The sequence below is a fragment of the Bactrocera oleae genome, chromosome 4 (assembly GCF_042242935.1).
Source record: "Bactrocera oleae isolate idBacOlea1 chromosome 4, idBacOlea1, whole genome shotgun sequence".
Lineage (NCBI taxonomy): Eukaryota > Metazoa > Arthropoda > Insecta > Diptera > Tephritidae > Bactrocera > Bactrocera oleae.
Window position 1 is genome coordinate 3,177,350 of NC_091538.1, and position 22,820 is coordinate 3,200,169.

A 22,820-nucleotide genomic window follows, 5' to 3' on the forward strand; every position below is an offset into this window, starting at 1 on the left:
CTAAGCAACTTTTTGAATTTATTAACCCATTCGTGTCTTTTTTTTTCTAAGTGCTGGTTCAGTTTGTTTTATTGTACCATGCATTTAAATAATTGCTTATAACACTTGCAACTATAACTGTTACAAAAAGATAAGAATTTATAATCAAAAAATACCATTAAACCTCTAAGGACTTGCTCAAACTACCTTTGACGCCTCTAGATCAGTTTCTTATTTCTTTATATGGTATAAGTATAAGAAGCGTGGGAAGCCAATTTGTGAAAAACACACACCCTCAAAAGTCTACATAAATCAGGCTTTTGTGTATCTTTCAAAGTTTATCTCTGGTTTATAATAACATAACAGAGAAACTTAGAAACTTTTGGGTGAAATACATTCAGAAACATTATACAAAATTAGTCGAGCGCTAAAACTTGTATTTATATAAATAATTTTAAGCTTCCGGCAACAACTGAACCGTTACTAACAATATCCATTCATTATACTACAATATAATAATTTACTTTAACACACTTCGTCTAGCACTTTAAAGCATCTGTATTGTACAACCAAAGCACAACAAGCAAACTAGATAAACAACGTGGCTCACTGGCTGACTGACGATTTACCAAACTGTCACACTGCCACGGCCAATTCCAACTCGACGCAAGAAACAAACAAGCCACTGACTTAACTTACTTGGCAATTACAAGATTCCAAATAGCTTTGAAACATGTCAACGAGCTTCCGACTACATTTAAATGTCAACACACGCCGCCTTTGGGTCACAGCACAACGTACGAGTGAGGCGTCATAAGGCGAGCGGTGGGCGTGTATTAGGCGCTAGACAACATGCAGAAAAGTAATACAATACCACAACAAATAGAAGAAATAACGACGAAAATGCGAAGTGCTCGTATCACAATTTGACCAACTGGTGAGAAGCAGAATGAAGTAAGGAGCTAAGCGCAAAGGGAATAAATTCTCCTAAATCGGTGATTAAAATACGTCCGACAGTGGCTCGGGTTTAGTGACATACACATTTGTGTATGTATATTTATATATACAGTAAAGCCGAATATGCTGAGAAAGTGAAAGGTGGTAAGTGGTATGCGGCAAAGAGCGATAAAGAACAAGTTGAAAATTCAGTTTAATGCGCTTTGGTTGAGAGCACACACATTTGTTGAGATCAGACCGGCATAGCGGTTTTAGGAACAAGGCAAAAGTTCACCATATGTGGTATGAATGCTGACTTAAAGTGTACACGAGTTGCACAAAACGCGAAGTTAGCGTAAGTTGGTCGAAGTTGAAAGTTAAAGTTACTACTCTTTATAAAGTTTTGAAAGACTTGAGTGTATGTTGAGGTCGAAACTAAAATTTTGGTGAGCAGATGGTTAATAGATATAGCTAATGAAATAAAATTATAAAAAATAAATAAAATGTTGCCTACATTTAGGCGCATAAAGCTGCTTTAGCATAGTCATGCACCTAGCGGGTATTGAAATTACCCATAATAATTTCAAAACCAAAATTTTTACTGAAATGAAGCAAATTTTTTTATCAGAAATGAAAGGTGACAACCAACACGAAGATAAAACATGCAAAACCGCTCAAGCGTCAAATTAAAAAAGATAAATAAAAGACATTACAACCGCGGAGGCAATAGGCACACCACAACACACACCACACTCTGCAACAATAACCAAGAAAATAAAACATTTACAAGCAACGCAAACAATAACAATCGTAATAGCAGTAACAATTATCGCTCATACACTTGTGCGGAAATTGTCAACTGGTAATAAGAAATTTTATTCACTAAACAACCACCACACATAGGTGGGCCATGACGAAAACGAAGCGGGCTACCACAAAGCTGATTACTTACGAAGCTGTTAAGATTTCTGAGTAGCGCTAGAAATTCGTAGACACTAAAGCAAATTAGGCAGCAAGTACGGAGAATGTCACAATAATGTTGAAGACGCAGAGCGGCAGTAGAGAGACTACAAACAGAGGCTTAATTTGTCGTACTGCATTCGGCCGCCGCATGCAAGAAGTCAAAGTATTCAAAGTAAGCTTTAGGCGGTTCAGAAATTTGAGAAGAAAGTGAGGAAAATGCAAATTGTTGAGGTAAGCGAGAACAACTTTAATGCAATTAGTAACGTGGGTATCGTGTGCAAAGACAGGGTAGATACGTAAGCGCGCATCATTAAACAAAACCTTCAGTTAAACGAAGTTTATTAATTATGGCATACCATGGTAACAGATTTCTTAAATTTCTCGAATCAGGCACTTCACGGAGCAACACAATAAACATATAAATTGCTGTGTAATATTTTTGGACTTTGTTTTTTGTTGCCACAACTACTGCAGTCCGCAGCGCACACTTGTTTTCGCACTTCGCAGTGTGTTCATAACTTTTTCTCGCCCCCCCCCTCTCTCTCTTTCTCTCGCTCTCTCTCACGCACAAGTGCTGTGGGTGTTTTGGGTGCTGTGCTGCCACAAAATTGCTTATTTCTGTGCCTGACAAACTTTCTTTGCGGCAAATAAAACAAAAAATTATGCGAGTGAGTAGAAAAGTTTGCGAGTTTTAGCAAGTTATACGCACACAAACCCACCAAGCAAGCCGTAAAGAAACAAATACGAAAGTATACAAATATAATGTCTGCAATTACATAAGCTTACACACTTTTGAATGGATTTGCAGCTAAGTCATTGACCGTAAATTATATAAGTGTGATCGTACAAGCCGCAAAAATATGACTGCGTAAGGCGAGTAGGAAGTGAGAGTGAGTGAAGCGAAAGGAAAATAAATAAATAAAACATTTTCGTATATAAAAAATAGTTTAAAATAGCGGCATAAATACTATTAACATTGCCATAAAGTCAAAAAAAATATTTTTAATTCTAAGCGTTTTAAGGCGTTACTACTCCTTGGTCTCACCTAGTAAAAACAAGTTTGTATATATGTATATATACCTTCTTTATGTCAAGCAGAGTGTGAACTTAAATATCTAGAGTACTTGACCAAGAACTTCAAATCTAATATAATATAAATTAACGCAAGATTCTTATATAATCTTGAATCACTTAATTTCCTACGAGAGGTGATATTAGTTGCAACAACTAGAAAGTAATGAACGGGTTAGTTCCAAGTGCTACCAAATATTATACAAGTCATATTGAGGTTATGCCACAACAAAAAATATATATCTTATCTTGCTTTGAGTATTAATTGAGGAACTTTATTTAAAATGTCATATGTCATACTTCAGATTAGATAAAACACCTTTAAATAGCAATTACGATAAGAAAATTTTAGGGGGAAAAAAATTAGTTGAAACAAGTAAGGAAGAGCTAAGTTCGGATGTAACCGAACATTTTATACTCTCGCAAAGTCAAATGATATACTCGTTTGAGATTTCTTTGTGGATTGACTGATATTTTCGGTAGAAGGTCAACTATAGGCACTGGGGTCCACATATTTAGTACTTAGGGGCTTAAACAGTTTTGGCTCGATTTAGACAATTTTTGGCCACAAGGTGGCATACTTTAATCGCGTTATTCACGCAAAGTTTTATCCCGATACAGTCATTGTTGCCTGATTTGCATAGTGGAAAGTGAAATAATCAGATGGAATTTAAAATGGTGTTATATGGAAAGTAGGCGTGGTTGTAGTCCGATTTCGCCCATTTTTGCACTGTGACATAGAAACATGAAAAGAACGTTATGCACCGAATTTGGTTGAAATCGGTTAAGCAGATCTCAAGATATGGGTTTTCACCTAAAAGTGGGCTGTGCCACGCCCACTGTCTAATTTTGAACGCGGTTCCTATAAAGTCATCTCATACCATCCCAGAGATAAAATTTAATGACTCTGGCGTGTTTAGTGCTTGATTTATCGCGCTTTTAGTAGTTTTTAACAGTACCGTTATATGGGGAGTGGGCGGAGTTGCCACCCGATTTCAACTATTTTCACACCGTCAATAGAAGTGCTAAAAATATTTGCTTCCAGTGAATTTTGTTATTATAGCATTAGCGGTTTAGGAGATATGCACATTAAACCTATTAGAGGCGGGACCACGCCCACTTTTTTAAAAAAAATTTTAACTGCAGATGCCCCTCCCTAATGTGATCCTGTGTACCAAATAACAGTCTTGTATCTTATTGCGGAGCTTAGTTATGGCAAGTTATTTGTTTTTGATTAATGGCGTTTTGTGGGCGTGGCAGTGGTCCGATTACGCCCATCTGCAATACCAACCGTCTCACGGTACCATGAAACATGTCTACCAAGTTTCATAAAGATATCTCAATTTTTACTCAAGTTAGAGCTTGCACGGACAGACGGACGGACAGACGGACGGACGGACAGACAGTCACCCGGATTTCAACTCGTCTCTTCATCCTGATCATTTATATATATATAACCCTATATCTAACTCGATTAGTTTTAGGTGATACAAACAACCGTTAGGTGAACAAAACTATTATACTCTGTAGCAACAGGTTGCGAGAGTATAAAAACTTCGTGAACAAAAAAAAAATAATAATAAAATAAATATGAAAAAGCATGTCTTAATTGCTCTAATCTTGCGATCGTCAACGCATTTGACAATATCAGCTGATTCGTCAACGTCACATTAACGATTATTTGCTAAATATTTTGTGGGTTGTTGTATAGAATTTCAACTTTTTTGACTGACACAATGATTCTTTCTCATATATTATCCAAGCATTGCAAAAGTCATGCCGGCATTGCGTCAAACGCGTCACTTGAATATGATTTGCTGACGTCACTACAGCGCACATTTGCTGAGGAGTACTGATTGTCGGATTTTATACAAGAAATAAGCGGTTTAACTGTCACACAAAAAAGAGTCTGTCACATTTTGACTTTCGAAAAGAATATTTCGAAATTGTTGTACCACCATTTCTTTTTACTGTAATGGCTGTGTCAGAACAAGCTGTATAGAGCTAAATTTTTATATAATAATGTATATGTTTTTTGAAAAAGTTTTCCATAAATTTTGTCGCAACTTGTGAGACATTATTTAAAATGTAATATCTTTGTGCCTGCCCGACTTTGCCTGCTAAGACTTTCTCACCAATATCAAATCTCATCCAACAGCACTTCGGGGGGGGGGGGGGGGGGTGACTTAAAAGCAACTTTGATGGTGCTAAAGAAAGCTTTGAGTTTTATAGAGTCAAGTGCAATATTAAAGCCGAAACATTTTTCTTTCATTTTCAAGTTTAATTAAAGATAAGTCTTTAAGGAGTCACTTAGCACCTGTTATAACAGTCTGTTTACTCTAGTATGAGTAAAGACCCACTTTGTCACCCAAACTTTATCTACAAAATACTAAGTTCGTTTATCTTTGCTCAATGTCCGTACAAATATCCAGGTGGACAATTCGTGTCAACACAATTGTAGTTTTGCATGCACACATATTTATCGAAAGTTCTCAAAAGTCAAACAACGAATTTGTGATAATATTAATAGCTGGCATGCAAACAAGTAAATACTCGAGTAAATAGAGAAAGTAAGTACTTGCGTAAATAATTAACTTTTACGATATGGCCGCAATTATGCGCTGACGTTGATAAGAAACCAAAAGTAAAAAACAAAAAGGCAAACAGCAACAAAACATAGCGTGCACACCGTAGCAATAAAATTACAACAAAACAACAATAAACGGCGGAGCAACTGCAGGCGGCAGGCGAAGCATGTTGTTGAACAGTGCAATCAACGGCAAAAGTCAAGTAAACAAATATATTTACATACTTCTAGGTATGTACATATGTATAAGAGTGGCATGGTGATAACCAACTACAACAACAGTGTGCACGACAACGTCGACGAGCCCACCGTGTTGCGCGCCTTGATGGCCGAGTTGTTGCGGTGGAGAGCGCCGTGATTTCGCTCGTACAGTTTATTTTAAAAAGCATGCGATTGCTTTGATACACACACACATGCACACGTGTGTACTAGAGCAGGGCAAGTGACAGAATGCGCCGTGATATTAAAAATAGAATTTGAATGCGAAATGAGCGCAGAATGCGAGGAGGCGATTGAACTAAGACGCAAATAACAGGAAGATAATATGGTAGGAGGAAATAAATAAAATTTGATTACGCTATTTAAATGCCATTAAATAATATAAAAACAAGTGGCAATTATATCAAAGGCTATGCAAACTAAGTTTTATAGTTTAGTAAAAATAAAAAAAAATATTCAAATTATACATATTAAGCTGGCGAAAACTGAATGCAATTATTTATAAATGTAATAAAAGAAAAACAAAGCAATAAAAAATAATAATGAAAGTAAAATTAATATAAAAAAATAAAAATAAAGAAAACTAAAATATATTATAAAAAAAAAACTAAGTAAAGCTATTAACATTGAAAATTTGAATATTACTAAATATATTCAGTATAAAAAAATACTTATATAAAAATTAGAAAAAAAAACTTTAAACATAATGTGTAAATAAAAAAAATTAAATTTGATAGTTAACAAAAAAAACATAAAACCAATATAAAATATATATAAAAAAAATTTTAAAAAATATATAAAAAAATTAAAAAAATATATAAAAAAAATTAAAAACAAAATTAAAAATTATATTAAAAACCAAATTAAAAAAAATTTTCAAAAAAATTTTAAATAAATAAAAATAGAAACAAAACAAAAAAAATAGAAACAAAATTAGAAAAAAGTAAATAAAAATAATAATATTAAAAAAATAAGAATAAATAAAAATAAATAATAATTTAAATAAAATAAAATAAATTAAACAAAAAATAAATAAATAAAACATATATATAAATAAATATTTTAACATTAAATTCGAAATCAATATTAAAAACAGATTGACATTTTTACATTTACTGAAATAAACACAATCAAAAGCTAAAAATAACAAATAATAACAACAACCAAGCAATAACAACAACAAAAAATAATCAACAACAAAATAAATATAAACTGAAAGCTATAAATGGTATTATCACATCGCAAATTGTTGATTGACAACAGCAACAACAAACACAACAACACCAACAACAACGAGTGTAAGCGCTGAGAAAATGGCAGTCAGCAGCAAACCCATAAAAGTAAAATAAAATAAAAGTTCGCATATGAAGCACAAACTGGGCAAAGCAACACAAAACAAAGTGGGGCCAATCATCATTGAATTGAAATGCTGAGCCATTAACACACGCTACGAAAAAGAAATTAACAAAAGCATTAACACCGGCAGCGCTCAGCAGAGCTGGAAGGTGTTTTTTGCTTTTTTTTTCTTTGCGCAAAAATTTTATAGTACAGTTGTGGGCTGATAACTAAAGATATATTTTCAAACGTTGATAGGCAGGTCGTAGCTGAAAATTATTAGACGTTTATTGACAAAATTTTTTTTTAATTACTCAAGTGTGTGGTGAAATGCTTAAGAACTTAATTTGTAAGTGTTTTAGAGCACAAGTTTTTTCGAAAAATGTATAAGTTATGAAAAAAGTAAGTGATTTTTGAGCAACATCAAGGATATTATAGTCGAAACCAAGCTAGAAAAAACATTGTCATAAAACACTTCTCGAATTGAAATAAATATTGTTCAACGCAGAACAATACTTTGTTGTCGCGATTAACAATCATTTGTCGAAACGAACAAGCAACTGGCATAAATAAAATAGAGAAAGCACGGCAAACTGTTATATCTGTTTAAAGATGATTTCGGGTAACCAACGTTGTTGTTGCTATTATATGTTTATTTTAAGTAAAAAAGCTCAATCGTAGCGAGCAAAGTGGCGAATCGAAGACGGCATAATATTATGCAAATATATAATTTTGTTGCTCTATTTTACTGCACAACACTGTACATATTTATGTGGCCGAATACTAAATGTAGCATACGATGCACTACTTTATATATGTAAATATATGTATACCCAATAAACATTTAGACTTCAGTCCAATAAGAGCTCTCATCTCAAATTGCAAACGTCTTTCTAAATAGCACCTTGATTGGATAATCATATTGCCTAAAAACAAGAAAAACCCGTCATCATCAGTTGTACCAAAGCTATAACACTCTTTACAAAAAAAAAATTTCCATGCAAGACCGATTAAAATCAGTTTCTATGTCAGCTATACGCAATAATGTTCCGATCTAAATAAATTTCTTCGTACATTGCACCGTTGCCTTGAGCAATAACTCATGCCAAATTTCAAACAAGGACCTAATTTTGATCGTTCACTTTGTATGGCAGCTATATGCTATAGTGACCCGATATGGGCGGTTCCGACAAATGCTGCTTGGTAAGAAAAGAACGAGTGCAAAGTTTCAGATCGGTTTCCCAAAAACTGAAGGACTAATTCAAGTCTATATAGACAGACAGACGAGCATAGCTAAATCGAAATGGCAAGCTGATCAGCTTATCATTTATTTATGCATGTACATATATATTTTAAAGGGTCTCCGAAGTTACCTCTTGAGTGTTACAAATTTCGTGGCAAATTTAATACAAAACTGTGCAGGGTATAAAAAAGGCATATTTTTGTACAGCAATGCTGATGTTTCTCAAGTAGAATCTATAGTAGGACATAACACAATATAAATTTTAAATATTGATACTATAATGCTCAACGTGAGCTTGTCTCAAATTAAAGCGAAATTCGACGAACGAAATTGGATATCAACTTAAGATTCATCAATTCCTTCAAGGTGGGCGAATTATTTTCGCAATGTTTGTTGGGTGAATATGTGTACATATGTTAGTATGTCAATATATACAAAGCAAATAGGTATATATGTACTATGCATGTATTTGAGTTTATCGCAAATATTTTACCGTACATTTGTTTGTACACCACCGTGTTGATAACACTATAAAGGTATTTATATACATACACACACATGTATGAAGTTATGTGCGTTTGCAAGCATTCGCTTTTGAGTGTTTGCACATAAATAAGTGGGAATTATGTGTTGCTTGCAAATCTTAATGAGTTGACGAGTTTTAAGCTGAATATTACAACATTGGTATTAAAAAAAAGTGTGTGTATGTAAATGAGATAAGTTGCAAATGGATACCCAAGGAAATGCAAAAATGTGTATTTACAAAATAATTCCAATTAATTAAAGCAAAAGCAGCTAATTTGTGAGAAAAAGTATTTCGGATTGTAACTCACTAATACGCAGCTTAAAGTTCAATTACTAAAAGCTATAATAAGCTTTATTTAATATAGTTGACTATAGTAGGCTTTTCAGAAAATAATTACTTTTACATAATTTTTATTGTTTTTATAAGACTTTTTGTAGCAAAAAATTATAATTGTAAAGTTCTGGGTGCAACTTTCGTAGCTTACTGGGTCGAGTGGCGCTTTTCAGCCGTTAATGGGATACGGCAATAAAATATAATTATAATTATCAGTTCATTGTTTAACACACATCCATTAATTACTTATGTACATAACTTACTTGTTAAATTTACTTTAACAAAAGTATTTACAAACTGTTTGCAGTCTATCTCAAACCCATGTGACTATTTCGAGGCAAACGTTTGTTTGAAAATATGGCAGTTTCATAGTGTTTAAATTAGAGCACGCCTGGGTGGATTTCTGAAAAGTATTTTGCAGCAAATTTGTAGGAGATCTTACCTGTAAAATAAAAATTTAAATACATATAGATTTTGTTTAAATATGAAATATAAAATTTATAATATTAAAAGAAACATAGTGCGGTGTTCTTAAGAAAAATATTGAAGCGATATCGTTTGTTTTAAGCAATTTTTCGCAATTCTCACATTAGCTATAAATCATAATTTTCAATGGAAATACCATATATTTTTTAGAAATAGCTCGACTAAAACCTTTTCTACAGTAGGTAGTGGGGCGGAGCGAAAAAAAAAATGTTTTTTTTTTTGCTTAGCCTGAGGGTTAAATTTATAGATTACAAAAAAGAGAAAATTTGTGGAAAAAAAATTTTTTTAACATCTCAATTTATTAAAAATTTGCACCAAATAACACTGAAAGCACGATTTTTCGACAAATTTTGAACGCAGCACCACCTACCGGATTGAAATTGAAACCACACAACATTTTCGCGGTGATTATGATTTATTACTTTTTTCCTACTAATAAAAAACAATACGACTCACAGAGTAGTGAGTATATTATGCTGATACTAGCTAGAACCTAACACAAAATGTTGCATTAACTCTGCTTATCTTTGCTGTAGACGGCTGTCACTAAATAAACTCACAAAAGCTTAGGTCAAGGTCGCTGAGTATTTGTATTCAACAAACCATAGAGAGAGAATATGTTGTAATTTGGTACGCATTTCCGTTAGCTCTAAAAAAAATTTGCTACGCGAGAAACCCGGTTTTAAAGTAAGAGCGTGCTCAATGTCATCCGGCAGAGCAAACCCGTGCAAAGTAAACTCCGCAATTACTCATTATAATCTTCTTATAATAAGTGGTCAAACGAACACCCAGAAGATAAATTAAGGTGCTACAGATATTTTCAGTTAGAAGTGTGCTAATTTTACGCGATTTCAACGCTAATTATTTTTGTATACTTTTTTTTTTGCCAGCTGTTGGCTATTTAAAATTTTAGCTATATGTAGTGTGGGCTCTTTGCCAACAGAAGAAATTGCTCTGGCACATATTTTTTGTAAATATAATGCAATTGTTCTTTTATTAAGATCGTACTAAATATGCAACAATCGCTAACATTAAATTTTAAGAAATTCTAAAATATTTAGTAAACGTAAAACACGCACAATCTGTTTACCCGCAAATGGCAGGAAAAAATTACAGCAATTCTCAGCAGGTTAAACGCTTTTTGCGTACCTCAAATGGAACGGTAAAAATAGATAGATGGTGAGTTTTAATGAGGCAAAAAAATGCAAAAATAAAAACGAAAATAAAAAGCACAAAAACAGCAGCAAAAGCAAACCAGCTAATGTATGCGGTAATAGAGTGAAAAACAAAGATAATAAAAGAGCGCACGAAATAATAATAAAAAACAGCTGTGTGACACGCATCACGGCAAGCGGGTTCGCTGATCTACTGGGAGAGCCGCCGACAAAAGCTGAATGAGGTAGACAAGCAAGAAAAACCAACAAACACAACAACACTACAAACAACAAACACGCCATTAAATCCAGCATGACATGCAATGTGGATAATATGTGTGACGATAAAAACAGCAAAAAATAAAAATAAATAAAAATACAATAAAAGCATTATTCACGCTGCGATAAGAGCTAGCAACACACATACTGAAATAAGGGAACTAAGCGCAAAACACAAACAAAAAAGCTGAGTTGTTAAAGAAAACTCGAATTTCAAAACAGCAACGCAAGGAATTTGCGCATGTTTTGCCATAAATTAAACGCATTTGGTTAGGAGAAACAACTTGAACAGCAAGCGGACGAGCGCATTGGCGTTACGCACAAATGGCAAGCCATATACTCACACTCATACAAATGTAGATATGTGTGTATGCATGTGGATACTTATTGGAGCACAACTAATGGAGTTTACTAGGTTACAGTGGCGCAATTAGGAAGGCTGAGGCATGGAGCGCATAAGTACAGCAAAAAAAAAAAGAATATTTCCGTTCCGTTCAGCGTCTGTCTAATTCATTAGATGCACTTTTTGACAAAATTAGCGCAGAAAATGCTAATTGGCTCTAATGCGGCCAATGTTATCGCAACGAATCGGTCTTATATCCGGATTCGGTCAAGAGCTGTTATATCCAAACAAGCGCTACCGACTTAGAAGTCTTATAAAAAAAATCGCGAGTTGAATGACTGACTGCAGCAGTTGGGTTTTATTTCTAGTATTAACAACGCTGATACAATATAATTTTTTTTAATACCTGCAGCTTTCAAATTGTTTTCTTCATCAGCCAAAAATCGCTTAGAATTGACTATACCGACGCTATGGCTCCGCTTAGAATAAGGAAAAGTGAAATAACGGTTTACTAATTAGTTTAATTAGCAATGTTTAGGTAAATTTACTTTATTTCCGGCTTAGAAAACTGTCTTCGGAAGCTGCCAACCGATGTAGGCTTTATTATAAACCTGTTTAACTACTGCGCTATGCTCTAACCAGATGCGGTCACATATATGTATGGGCCAATATTATACAAATAAGATAGTCACCAGGAGATCTAGAAGGGTTTCAGTTAATACTGAAGTAGTTTGGGTCTGCTTAAGATTACTTAAAGTCATGTAAGGTAGAGTTTCCCAAGCATTTATGCCGCGATATCTTGAAAGCAATCTGTTGCTCGGAGCAAGTGATCGTCGAAGAAGCTTTGATATTTCTGTGTGTGTATGTACATATGTGTGTGTGCCAATTGAACGATTCGACACAATTGAAGACGCGTGAACGACAGGGCAGCTTCTAAAAGAAGCCGTTTATAAAAGTACAAAAAAAAAACAGCCAAGCAACAAATGTAAAAGCGATAACATTAAGCACAACAACAACAGCAGCAACAGTAGAGCACAAAAAGCAAAGTGTAGAACAGAACAAGCACAGCGCGATTGCAATTAAAGCGCAGAAGGACAGCGCAATGTTGGCAATAGCATAATGTGTTTGCATATGCATGTAGTACGTGTGTGCTTTGTTGTATTGCTGTGACGGGTAAAAGCAAGCAATTTGCGGCAACAATAAAAACAATAATAACAAGTGTACGCGCGGTGCAAGAGTCGTGCGCCGGCTGCCGGTTCATTTATCTTCGTTACAGGTTGTTGCCGCTGCTTTACTATGTAGCTGTTGTTATTGTTGACATTATGGTTGTTGTTCGTGTTTTTCAGTTCGGTTTTTCCGTTTGTTTATTTTCGCCAAACTTTTTCAAGTTTTCGTTTAACGTTTAAATGTTTATCTTGTTGTGCCCTTTTTTGGTTTCTCTTCTTTGGTTCTTGTTATTGTTGTGTTGCTGTGTACACTACTCTGGCTGTTGCCCGACATTATGTTGTGCGCTTGATTTTGTTGTAATTGCAAAGCGTGTCGTTTCACATTTTTATGTTTTTTGTTTTTGTATTTGTTGTAATTGTTGTGATTTTATTTTTGTTGTTAATGTTACGCTTGATTAAGTTCAAATGAGATACAAGAAAAATGGCGAATTTAAAAAATTTTAAATGTGCAGATAAGCAAACGGCAAGAGGAAACCGAGAAAATATGTACATATGTATATGTACAAACATAGATACTTTGAGAAAAACGTTTAAATCATTAAAGCTTCACAAAAGCTTCGTTCCCTGCTCTATCCGTAGGTAGCCAAAAAATCATAAACCAGAAATAAGTTTTTCAGAATTCCAAACGAGCAAAAGTTGTTGCAAATTGTCACGCATCAAAGGTTCAAAAAAGTTGCATGTAAATGTGTGAGAGAATTAGGCAATTTTAGACACACATTCTTCGAGAAGAGCACAAGTAAGAAACTATTGAAAGATAAATTAAGATTTTTTGGATACTGGTTTTCTGAAAGCTCCTTGCATGCTTTGCGTTACATATCGAATAATCTTAAACACTTTCTTAGCATGCCACAACAAAGCCGTCAGAAGCTTATTTTATGAAAAAATTAGTCATAACCTCAAAATTTTCAAAAGCTGTCTTAACTAAAAACTATTGCATACAAGTATAATTCTCAATTCATTATCAGCAGCAAAGCTGGAAATATGTGCATGATATCATTGATCAATGTAAATTTCTATGACTTCCAGCATTTCCATTGAATCCAATTTGAATTTTTACAGACCGAGTGATTTCTCCGTGGGCTTTTCGCTGCTGAAAGTGGAACAACAGCGGCACAATGCAATAGCGTTGTCATTTGCGTTGGATTGCTATTACTTTTTATATTTGGTTTGATTTTGTGGCAGCTGTGTTGTGTTGTGCCTTGTGATTTAATAATTCGCTCTTTGTTGTTGCACATTGCCATGGAGACCTGGACACAGATGTGTTTGATACTTGCGATTATACTTGAACAACAACTATTGTGGATATGTGTAAATATGTTTTCGAACTGTTGTGCTTGAAACTTACTCTCTCTCTCTCTCTCTTACACTCTTCATTACTGTTTTCTTTTTATTCCCCTTTTCTGCTTTACCACTACATTTCGGCAGTGACAATCGCATGTCAGCCGCAGCAGCGCTGCCACAGAAAACTTTATTAATGCGAAAAATGTTGATGTGCGATAATTTGTGTTGATTTTTTTGTAAGTCGATTTATTACGATTTAATTTTTTGCTGACGTTGACATTTAGCATGTACTAGTTTAATGGCAAATTATTGCTGATGGTGTTGTTTTGAGATTTATTGCATTGCCACTGAAGCTGGCACGCCCAGAGGTGTCAGAGCGCATAAGTTCACATTTATCAAATTATCGCTCAAAGCATAAAAACTGTGGCATAAACACAGTGGGGAAGGCCGATGACACGGCGACACGAGAAAAACGTTTAACAACGTAGGCAACGTAACGCAACAATATGACATTCGCATTTAGGCGGAAGCTTTCATTTAGAAACGCTTGAATACTATATGCGGACATACCATATTTAGGTGAAGATACATCAGTTATACCTGAAAGAATAGCGAGAGCTTCAGCTTATTTGTGTTCAGGCATTTTTTTCACGTTTCTACGTTAAATTACATAAAAAGGCTTAACTCGATTTTGCAAAAATTTTAACTTAAACTTTTTACATTCAAATTTAAGTAATTGTTTCTGTCTCCAAGCGTGTGCAAACCACCAATAGTTTGGTGTTTTCGGTTGCTGCAAATAATTTAGTTTCGTGGAGGGTCTTAAATCAACTTGACTTTTTTACCATTTCTTCACAAGCATTCCAATATTATGCCAATGGCAAGTAATGATGAGCTGTCAGTCTCACGACGTGCTACCGTATACAACAAAAATGCTTAGGAAACTTTATTAGCACATATTTTTTTGTCATTCCCCATACATCAAACATTTAGGGATTAACACAAGAGTGTGATAAGAGTAAGCAAAGTAGTGGTAGTGATGGCAAAATATAATAAAAAAGAGCAAAGCAAATATATATAAATCGCAGCAATGTTGAGGCAAGTCACTTAGTTTGACTGTTAGTGGATTTTTATAGCCAAACAGCGTAAAGAGGAGCTTTCAGAGAAGTATTTTATGTCAGTCAGATATTTTATTCAATTACCTTTAGATTGCAACTCTATTTGTTGTTTTATTTTAAGACTGAAGAACTAAATTGTAAGTAATATTTATATTTGCAATAAAGTGCGCCAGAAGTTGTTGAAAAGCTATTAATTGCCTATTGAAGGTCATAACTGAGTACACTCACTCGCCCAAGCTTGCCACCTTGCCTATAAAATAGTGTACCACCGGTTTTCAATTATATCTGTACATTTAAAAAGACTTAAGGCAAAGCGCTGTGCATAAAACTATATAAATTCACTTGACATGAGACATGTGCCGGTGAGGAGCTCCACCGTCGTGGTCGGCGAGCTTAATGTTGATTTTGATGAACGATAACGTTGACAACGGCGACTTGCGATATTGACATTAAACGTTGCCGTTACGATATACGTTGCCACAAATATATTATATATAAATACAAACAACAGAACAAAAATGTTTGCACAAATGTTGTACTCGTAGATATGTATGTGTGTGTGTCAAGTTTATTTATACTTGTAAATAAAATTGTATTTTGATGAGTTTGAGACAACGAGAACATAAAATTGAAATAATAACTTTTCATAAATAAATATTTACGCTGCGACCGATGATATTATACATAGTGAGTCGAACTGAAAAGCGCAATGTCAAAGGGGGTTGAGTAAATGGTTCTCAATGTTAAAAAATTTATTATGGCTTAAATGCCGTAACGCACTTTCTTCTGTCAAAGTAATTGAGCTGTACACGGCAAAAATTAATTATTTACTTACATTTCACGATCTACTTTCTGAAGGAGCATAAACATGAAATGGTAAGAGTAAATGAGAGTCAGTGTTTTTATGGGAATTGTGCCATTCACAATGTGAGCAGTATATTAATGTGACCTTCAGTCGAACGAGTTTAAGTATGCATTGTAAAATGCTTGGGATATGTATACAAGCGATCAATACTTTGGCAAGTATTATTTTTAAACGACTAAAAAAAATATACGACAATTTAGCACTGAAAATTTGAGCGTAGATGCTATTTAGTAATCGCTATAGATTCTTTAAAGTTTTTATGCCAAAATAGCGCTTTTTTGAGCTTAAAAAATAAAAATAAAATAAAAATTTCACAGTTTTAAATTTTTTGTGGCATAGAGCACGTAGACCGGCTTTTTTTTATCTAAAAAGCTGCATTTAATAAAAGTTATTTACTGTAAAAATACTCTAAACTTTATTCAGGAATACTAAGCCAACTATGCTGAAAATAACAAGTTCCCTTTCAGTTTAATCAGATTTAGAATTCCCCGCCAACCAAATAACGCTTGCAGCAACACACTAATAATCTATTTACAAATAGTCTAATTGCATTTCAGGAATTTTAAAACCCGACCAATTAACATACATAAGTAAATACGAGTATAAGGGGAAGGCATTCAAACCGCAAGGAGTGGCAATATTATCAGCGCTAATTAATGCGGTCAGAGAAAGTCAAAGGCCTAAGATGTCAGGCATATATTTGACCGCAGCTCTGCGTCGGTTTAGCTAGAATTAATCACCAAACAACGAAATGCATTTACGAAACCGCAATGCCACTCAAACAAAGTACCACTCGTAGTCATAGAAATAAGTGACAAGCATTGAGCTGTGATTAATGATAGGAAAAGTAAAAACAACAATGATTGCCAACTACTGATAACGAGTGTTCTAAATACAATCAGACATATAAATTTATAATGCTATAACTATTATTAATTTCAGCGTATTAATTTTTATTTATGCAACACATTTGCAGATTTAATCGCTAGCATATGCTACGAGCAGAGTGAACTCGAAATAATCTGTACGCAAGTAGTGAAAAATTGCAGCCGAGGAAGACAAAAAGCGCCGATAAAGCGAAGTGAATGCAATGTGGCAGGCAACGAGACTTGAATGAAATGGATTCGAAGCGCTCAACTAGATAGTTGTACGGAGCATAAAACCACGCTTGCAGATGAAATAAAGGCACGGCTGGCAATACAAATAAATATTCGGAGTGCAAAAACACAAGATTATAAACTTAAGCAGGCTCTATGAAAATGCCACAAAATAAATGGTGCACAGAAATCGACCGACAAAATTTGTGCCAACCAAATATAGGAACCAAATAATAGTGAACGCGATAAAGCAGACTAAAATGGTAAGCGAAACGAATTGGCGGCTTAAAAACAAACGACAAAAAATAATAAAAAAAAAACAAAACAAAATACATTAATAAGACGTATTTAACCAGCATGGCAATTGAAATGGGCGTGGCGAAGCGGTCAAGTCGAGTCGAGATCGCATAGACTTTTATGGCATGACAGCGCGACGTACGAAGATATCGTTAAACTGTAGCAAACGGAGAGGAGACTGTAGCTAACGTTCAGAATGTACTAAGCGGTTTTTGCTACGGAACTTCGGGCATCTATCTAACTGTTTAAAGAACAAAAATAATCAGAATGAAGAAAGAGAAGATCTGTGGCAGCTAGTAGTGCTGAGGAGTATGCGAATTAGGGATTTATATATTAACAGTCGTGGAATTCTTTGAGGACTCCAGCGTATTTTGCATAGCTATTGTTTTCAAAATGTATTTATGTATACCGTTGTATTTCAAGGCTAGGCGTTTGAAACTTGACTTGGAAGACGGCGTTTGGTTGAACGAAGCATTTGCCATGCGTTTTCTCTAAAAACTAGTTTAAATTAAAGCTTTGGATGGACTTTTCACCACATGCTGGCTTAAATACTTCATTGATTAGTCCTCGACATATATAATCTTTATTTTTAGTAGTTAGACGTTAAGTTAAGGTTTAACAATGGGCTTCTTAATGGTCTAGGTACGTCTTCAGACATCTACGCTACCTAGGCATTGAGTCCGCCAAGCTTAACTTAGCTCTCTTTCGACTAATATAAGGGCTCTTGTAGTCAAAAACCATCTCATGCAGCACGAATAAAGTTCAGATTTCGAGGACGAGTAGTCAACTTTGTATGAACGGTAAATTTCTCGAATGAAAGAATGTTTAAGATACTTGACATTGAAAAGAGGTATCTGATATGTCTATACTGTGACTAATTCCCAAGCAGCTTCTGGTTACGATTAATTTTTTTTCATAGTCCAATTATATGAGAATTCCATTAAAAACTGTGCCGCATTTTGTATTGTTATAAGACTCTCTTGGACTCGAGAATGTTTACAACAAAATATTTCGCCGTAAAGCCACAATGAGTCAGAGTTATCTCTAGCATGTCTCTCGACATTAACAATTGTTATCAGCATTATAAACACCCATATAGCTGAGCTGTTTGATAACATTGTATGGAATGCGAACTATTCCCGTGGCAATAGTCCCAGTATGGATGAAGTTGACGTCGTTTAGAATGTTGTAGTGAAAGTGCACTACTAACGCTTGTACCGTTGTCACCAGAGGAGCACATGTGCGGAAACAACGGACTGTGCCTCTGCATATACTTGTTGAGCGCGCACAGACACTTGTAACGCCACAATTGTTTCGGTGTGTTTTATTACTTTTTATTTTCCACTTATATTTGTAGTTTTACGTGTCGGGACTATTAATAATTGCCCAAACGCTCGATTGGACAAAACGCATTTGCGCTTGAATGATCAAATGTTGGCTAGCTAGCTTTGGAGCTAACTGGCTGCCTTGGCTGTCTGGTTAGTTGACCAAGTTCGTAGTCGCTGTGCTGACTAAATGGATGAATGAATAAGGAACTCAAGAGTGTAGTATACATGTAGATACTACGACAAAACCACAACGATAGCAGAAGCGACATGAACAAGAAAACACAATAATAATGCTGGTAATCGTAGTTATTTCGCACACTTGACTGGTCATTCGTACAACCAAGCGGCCGGGCGACCGACCCACCAACTGTTCGTCCGTCTGTCTGGCTAAGTGCTTGCTTGGCTACCAACGACAGCGGCAAGCGAGTGTTGGTGGTAGTGCTCGCACTTTTAGATTACCAGGCAGGCAAGCAGGCAGGCAAACCCCTTCAAAGTCAAAATGGCAAGTGGGGTGATGTGTCGTCGTATAATGCCGTCTCAGTGGCAGCAGTTCAATGGCCAACGATTTATAATACTTTGTTATTGTTAATGCTTTTGTTGTTAAGCGTTTTGAATTATTGCGCATTTGGTTTTAAAGTAGTCTCATTGTAGAGGGATTTAGTTTGACACTCACAGTATCTTAGCTATGATTCCGCCTTTTCTACTTAAAGTAATTCAGCAGTTTTTATTATTGTACTGAACGACTACATCGCAGTTTTAAACTGTCTATGAACCGCTGCTCTGTGCATCTTGCTCATCATAAAATAATAAAAAAGTTATTCGATATATGCCGAATGTTCATGACTTTGTATTTGGTGCCATCAGAAGGGCGTGTTGTATTATGAGCTGCTAAAACCGGTTGAAATCCTTAATGTGGAACGCTATCGCCAACAACTCATCGAAGTGAAGCGAGTGATGGTCGTAAAACGTCCGGAATTCGCGACTATACACGCAGGTCGGCCTCATGTCGCAAGACCAGTTAAAAACTATTTGGAAAAAAACGGCTAGCAAGTTTTGCCTCATCCGCCTGATAGCCCAGATATTGCCCCTACTGTCTACCATTAGTTCCGGTCGATGCAGAACGCGATAGATTTATATTAGAACGTTTAAATTAAAAAAAAAAATCGAACGAATATAGCACCCAATATACTCAAAAGATCGTACACGATTCTACTTGTGTGCTAGAACACGAAGTCACAAGAGAGAGTGAGAGTCCTCCTGTCTGTAGAGAACAAATTACCGAATTGGCGCTTCTTTGTACAACAACAGAAGGCGCCTTTGGATGGGAAAACAACTGTTTCTCTACTTGCTTCCTTGTATAGCTTAAGATTCGTGATAATATCTCACGCAAGCAACAACATAACTCGATATTTTTTCTTTCACGCTACGCGTATAAGTTTCGATAACTTCCGGAACGCACTGTATTCACTTAATTTCAGTGAAAAATTATTCTGTTTTGCAGCAATTTTAATTTTTTTTTCATTTTTTAATATATGTTAATGGTTATATACCCAATAACTCACCTTTAGTTCGCTACTCAATTACGTGTTCTACGCCATAAAATATCACTTTGGGCGAAATGCTCGAACAATTTGCATATATTAAACGCATATAAAAAACTTTTGGTACCATATCACATTGCAGAAGAGCGCTGAAAAGAAAGGAGACAAGGGAAAATGTTATAAAATCATTTAAATGTCAAAACAAGTTTAAAATTGCACAAAAAATAGCGTGCATATAAGAGCGAGTAAATAGAGAGGAGCATATATATGTATATATATATGCTACATCTAGAGGAAGTATAATACAGTGTGTATATGAAAGTATGCGTATGGCTATGAATAAGTGCTCTTAGAAAACTTAATTTCAAAAGCCTTAACATACGCTAAGGAAAGGTAAAACGCTTCGCATTGATGGCACGCTAGAATGCCAAAGGATAATAACGGCGGAACAATATGATGAAAAGTACACGAATTTGTAGTGAAGTTAAGTGCTACGTACGGTGGTAGAAGACCAAAGGAGGCGGTAGAATTTCATAGATTTCGTAGCGCATGCTGAAGTGCAAACATAGAGAGGAATATATCGTCGAAAAGTGAGAAGCTTGTATGAAGAATAATAGAAGTAGTATTCAGTGGATACTTACAATTGCGAGCATGCAAGCAGTCAAGTATATAATCAAAAAATGTATGAAAATTTGTAAATCTTAGCTTCGCATGCCGAGAGCACTTCTGTACGTCTACAAACGGCAGAGGCAGAGCAAAGCGAAACAGCAAAGAAACACTTACGTTGAAGAAAACTCGCAAGCTTGCTTGACTAAGAACGACTGTTGCTGATTTGATAAATTTATTTCACGTTCTACTTATTTTCCAACGAGCTGAAGGGGAGCGAGAAACCAGCAATAACAATAATAAAGATACATTGCGTAGCTACAAATACGCATATTATGTAAGATAAAGCAAATAGGAATTGACACAAAGGCACTAAAGAAGGTATCAGTGAATTGAAAAGAAGAAATGCATAAAAAAAATACACACACCAAAAGGGTAATAGGATTTTCAAGCTGCAGGAAATAAAGCTCACTTACAAAGCAGCAGAGTGCTACACGCATGCTTGATGGAGTTTCGTGCCGAAAGAGGTCAAAAACAGTGGGAGCTAAGTATATACTTGTATGTTTAGGTACGCACATGTTTTACGAATAACGCGCGAGCAAGCAGAGCAGCAGTACAGCGGTCGCGACGTCGAACGGAGGTAAGTTTGAAAGCATGAAAGCACAGCACGTAGCGCAAACAGCGCAGGAATAAGGCAAGACGCCGTGTAAACAGACAAAAATTGGTTGTGAAAAAGCAGACGTTGGCGAAGGAGCATATGCGCGAGGAATAAGAACAAATGCGAAGAAACATGACAGAAATAAAAGAAAAGAAATTAAAAGCAAAGAGGCGTAAAAAGAAAAGTTGCGCAATAAAAGAAGAAATAGATGCAGGCGGAAATACGCGTAGCGCCAAGTAGAAGTAAGAAATTAGAAGTGCAACTGCAGTCGCCGAGCGAAAATTTGAAAGGAGTGTCAAAACAGCTGTATGCATGTGTATGTGTAAAGTATTTCAACGGAGAGTTGCAACACAAAAAAAAAAATGCAACGCGGCAAAGGCTTGCGAAACGTGCATAACTGGAAAATGAGTGTAACAGTTGCGGTGAAAATTTTCGTAAGAATAAAAGAAAATATCAACTTTTGAAATTTCAACGCTAAAAAGTGGAAGTTTGGGCACAAGTGCAAGTACAAATGAACTTTTTTGAAAGTAATTTTATTATAAAATACAAAACGTGAATTTGCCAAAGTTTTCAAACGAAGCCAAAGTGGGTGATGCGCCTGCAACATGTGTGCGTGTGCTTAAAGTGCAAAGCGCCAACGTTGAACAGGTAGTGCTACTTTCGTGCGGGTGACGCCACAACGTGCTATCTTTGTGGATTGCTAGATAAGTAACTAGTATTTTATTAGTGGATGAGTGCGCGCATGTTGAAAGCACTCGTAAAGGATTGACTAAGCACAAAGATGCGCCATTGTTTGCAGCCGATTGCCAGCACAGCAAGTGTGTGAACTTGTGGAACATACTAATGTACGTTTTGGGGTGATAAGCAGACAATAGCAGGGTGAAGTTTTAAAGTTTCGAGCAGAGATTTGGGTTTAACTGTTAAGTAATGAGTGGAAACTTAAAAAGTTGCGCTTGTACAAGAGATAATGAAAATAACACAGCGAAACAGTGGAGTTTTTTTATTCTGTCCTTACTAACTTTAAAGAACCTGTAGTAGTATTGACGTATAAATTTAGCGTTTTGAAGGACTAAATATGCTAGGCAGTTACCAGTCTTTTCAAACAGACTACGGTTTTCTTAAAAGGGAATCACAATGGAACCCGCGTGGACTTAAGTGACTTGAGCCTGGCTCTGGTACTGAAAAAATCACCATGGTTGTTTCGATGAAATTTCGAGCAAATTTTTTTGTAATTCATGCAAAGTTCTTTCCAGATTTCTGATATGCATAACAATATTTTTCTTTTCTGTTGCTTGAAGAACTTCAATATCTGGGTGTGGTTTTAATTTATATTTTAAAATCAACTCACGTCT

The 22,820-nt window shown here is 35.4% G+C and overlaps 1 protein-coding gene across 1 annotated transcript in view; it reads right to left on the minus strand.

The window, feature by feature from the left end:
• The window catches only part of bin3 (bicoid-interacting protein 3), a 110,999-nt gene that overhangs the window by 55,148 nt on the left and 33,031 nt on the right, over positions 1 to 22,820 (minus strand). The window contains exon 2 of the mRNA XM_036374574.2: positions 20,226 to 20,353. The gene's annotated coding sequence lies outside the window, so the exon portion shown is untranslated. The remainder of the gene's footprint in view (positions 1 to 20,225; positions 20,354 to 22,820) is intronic.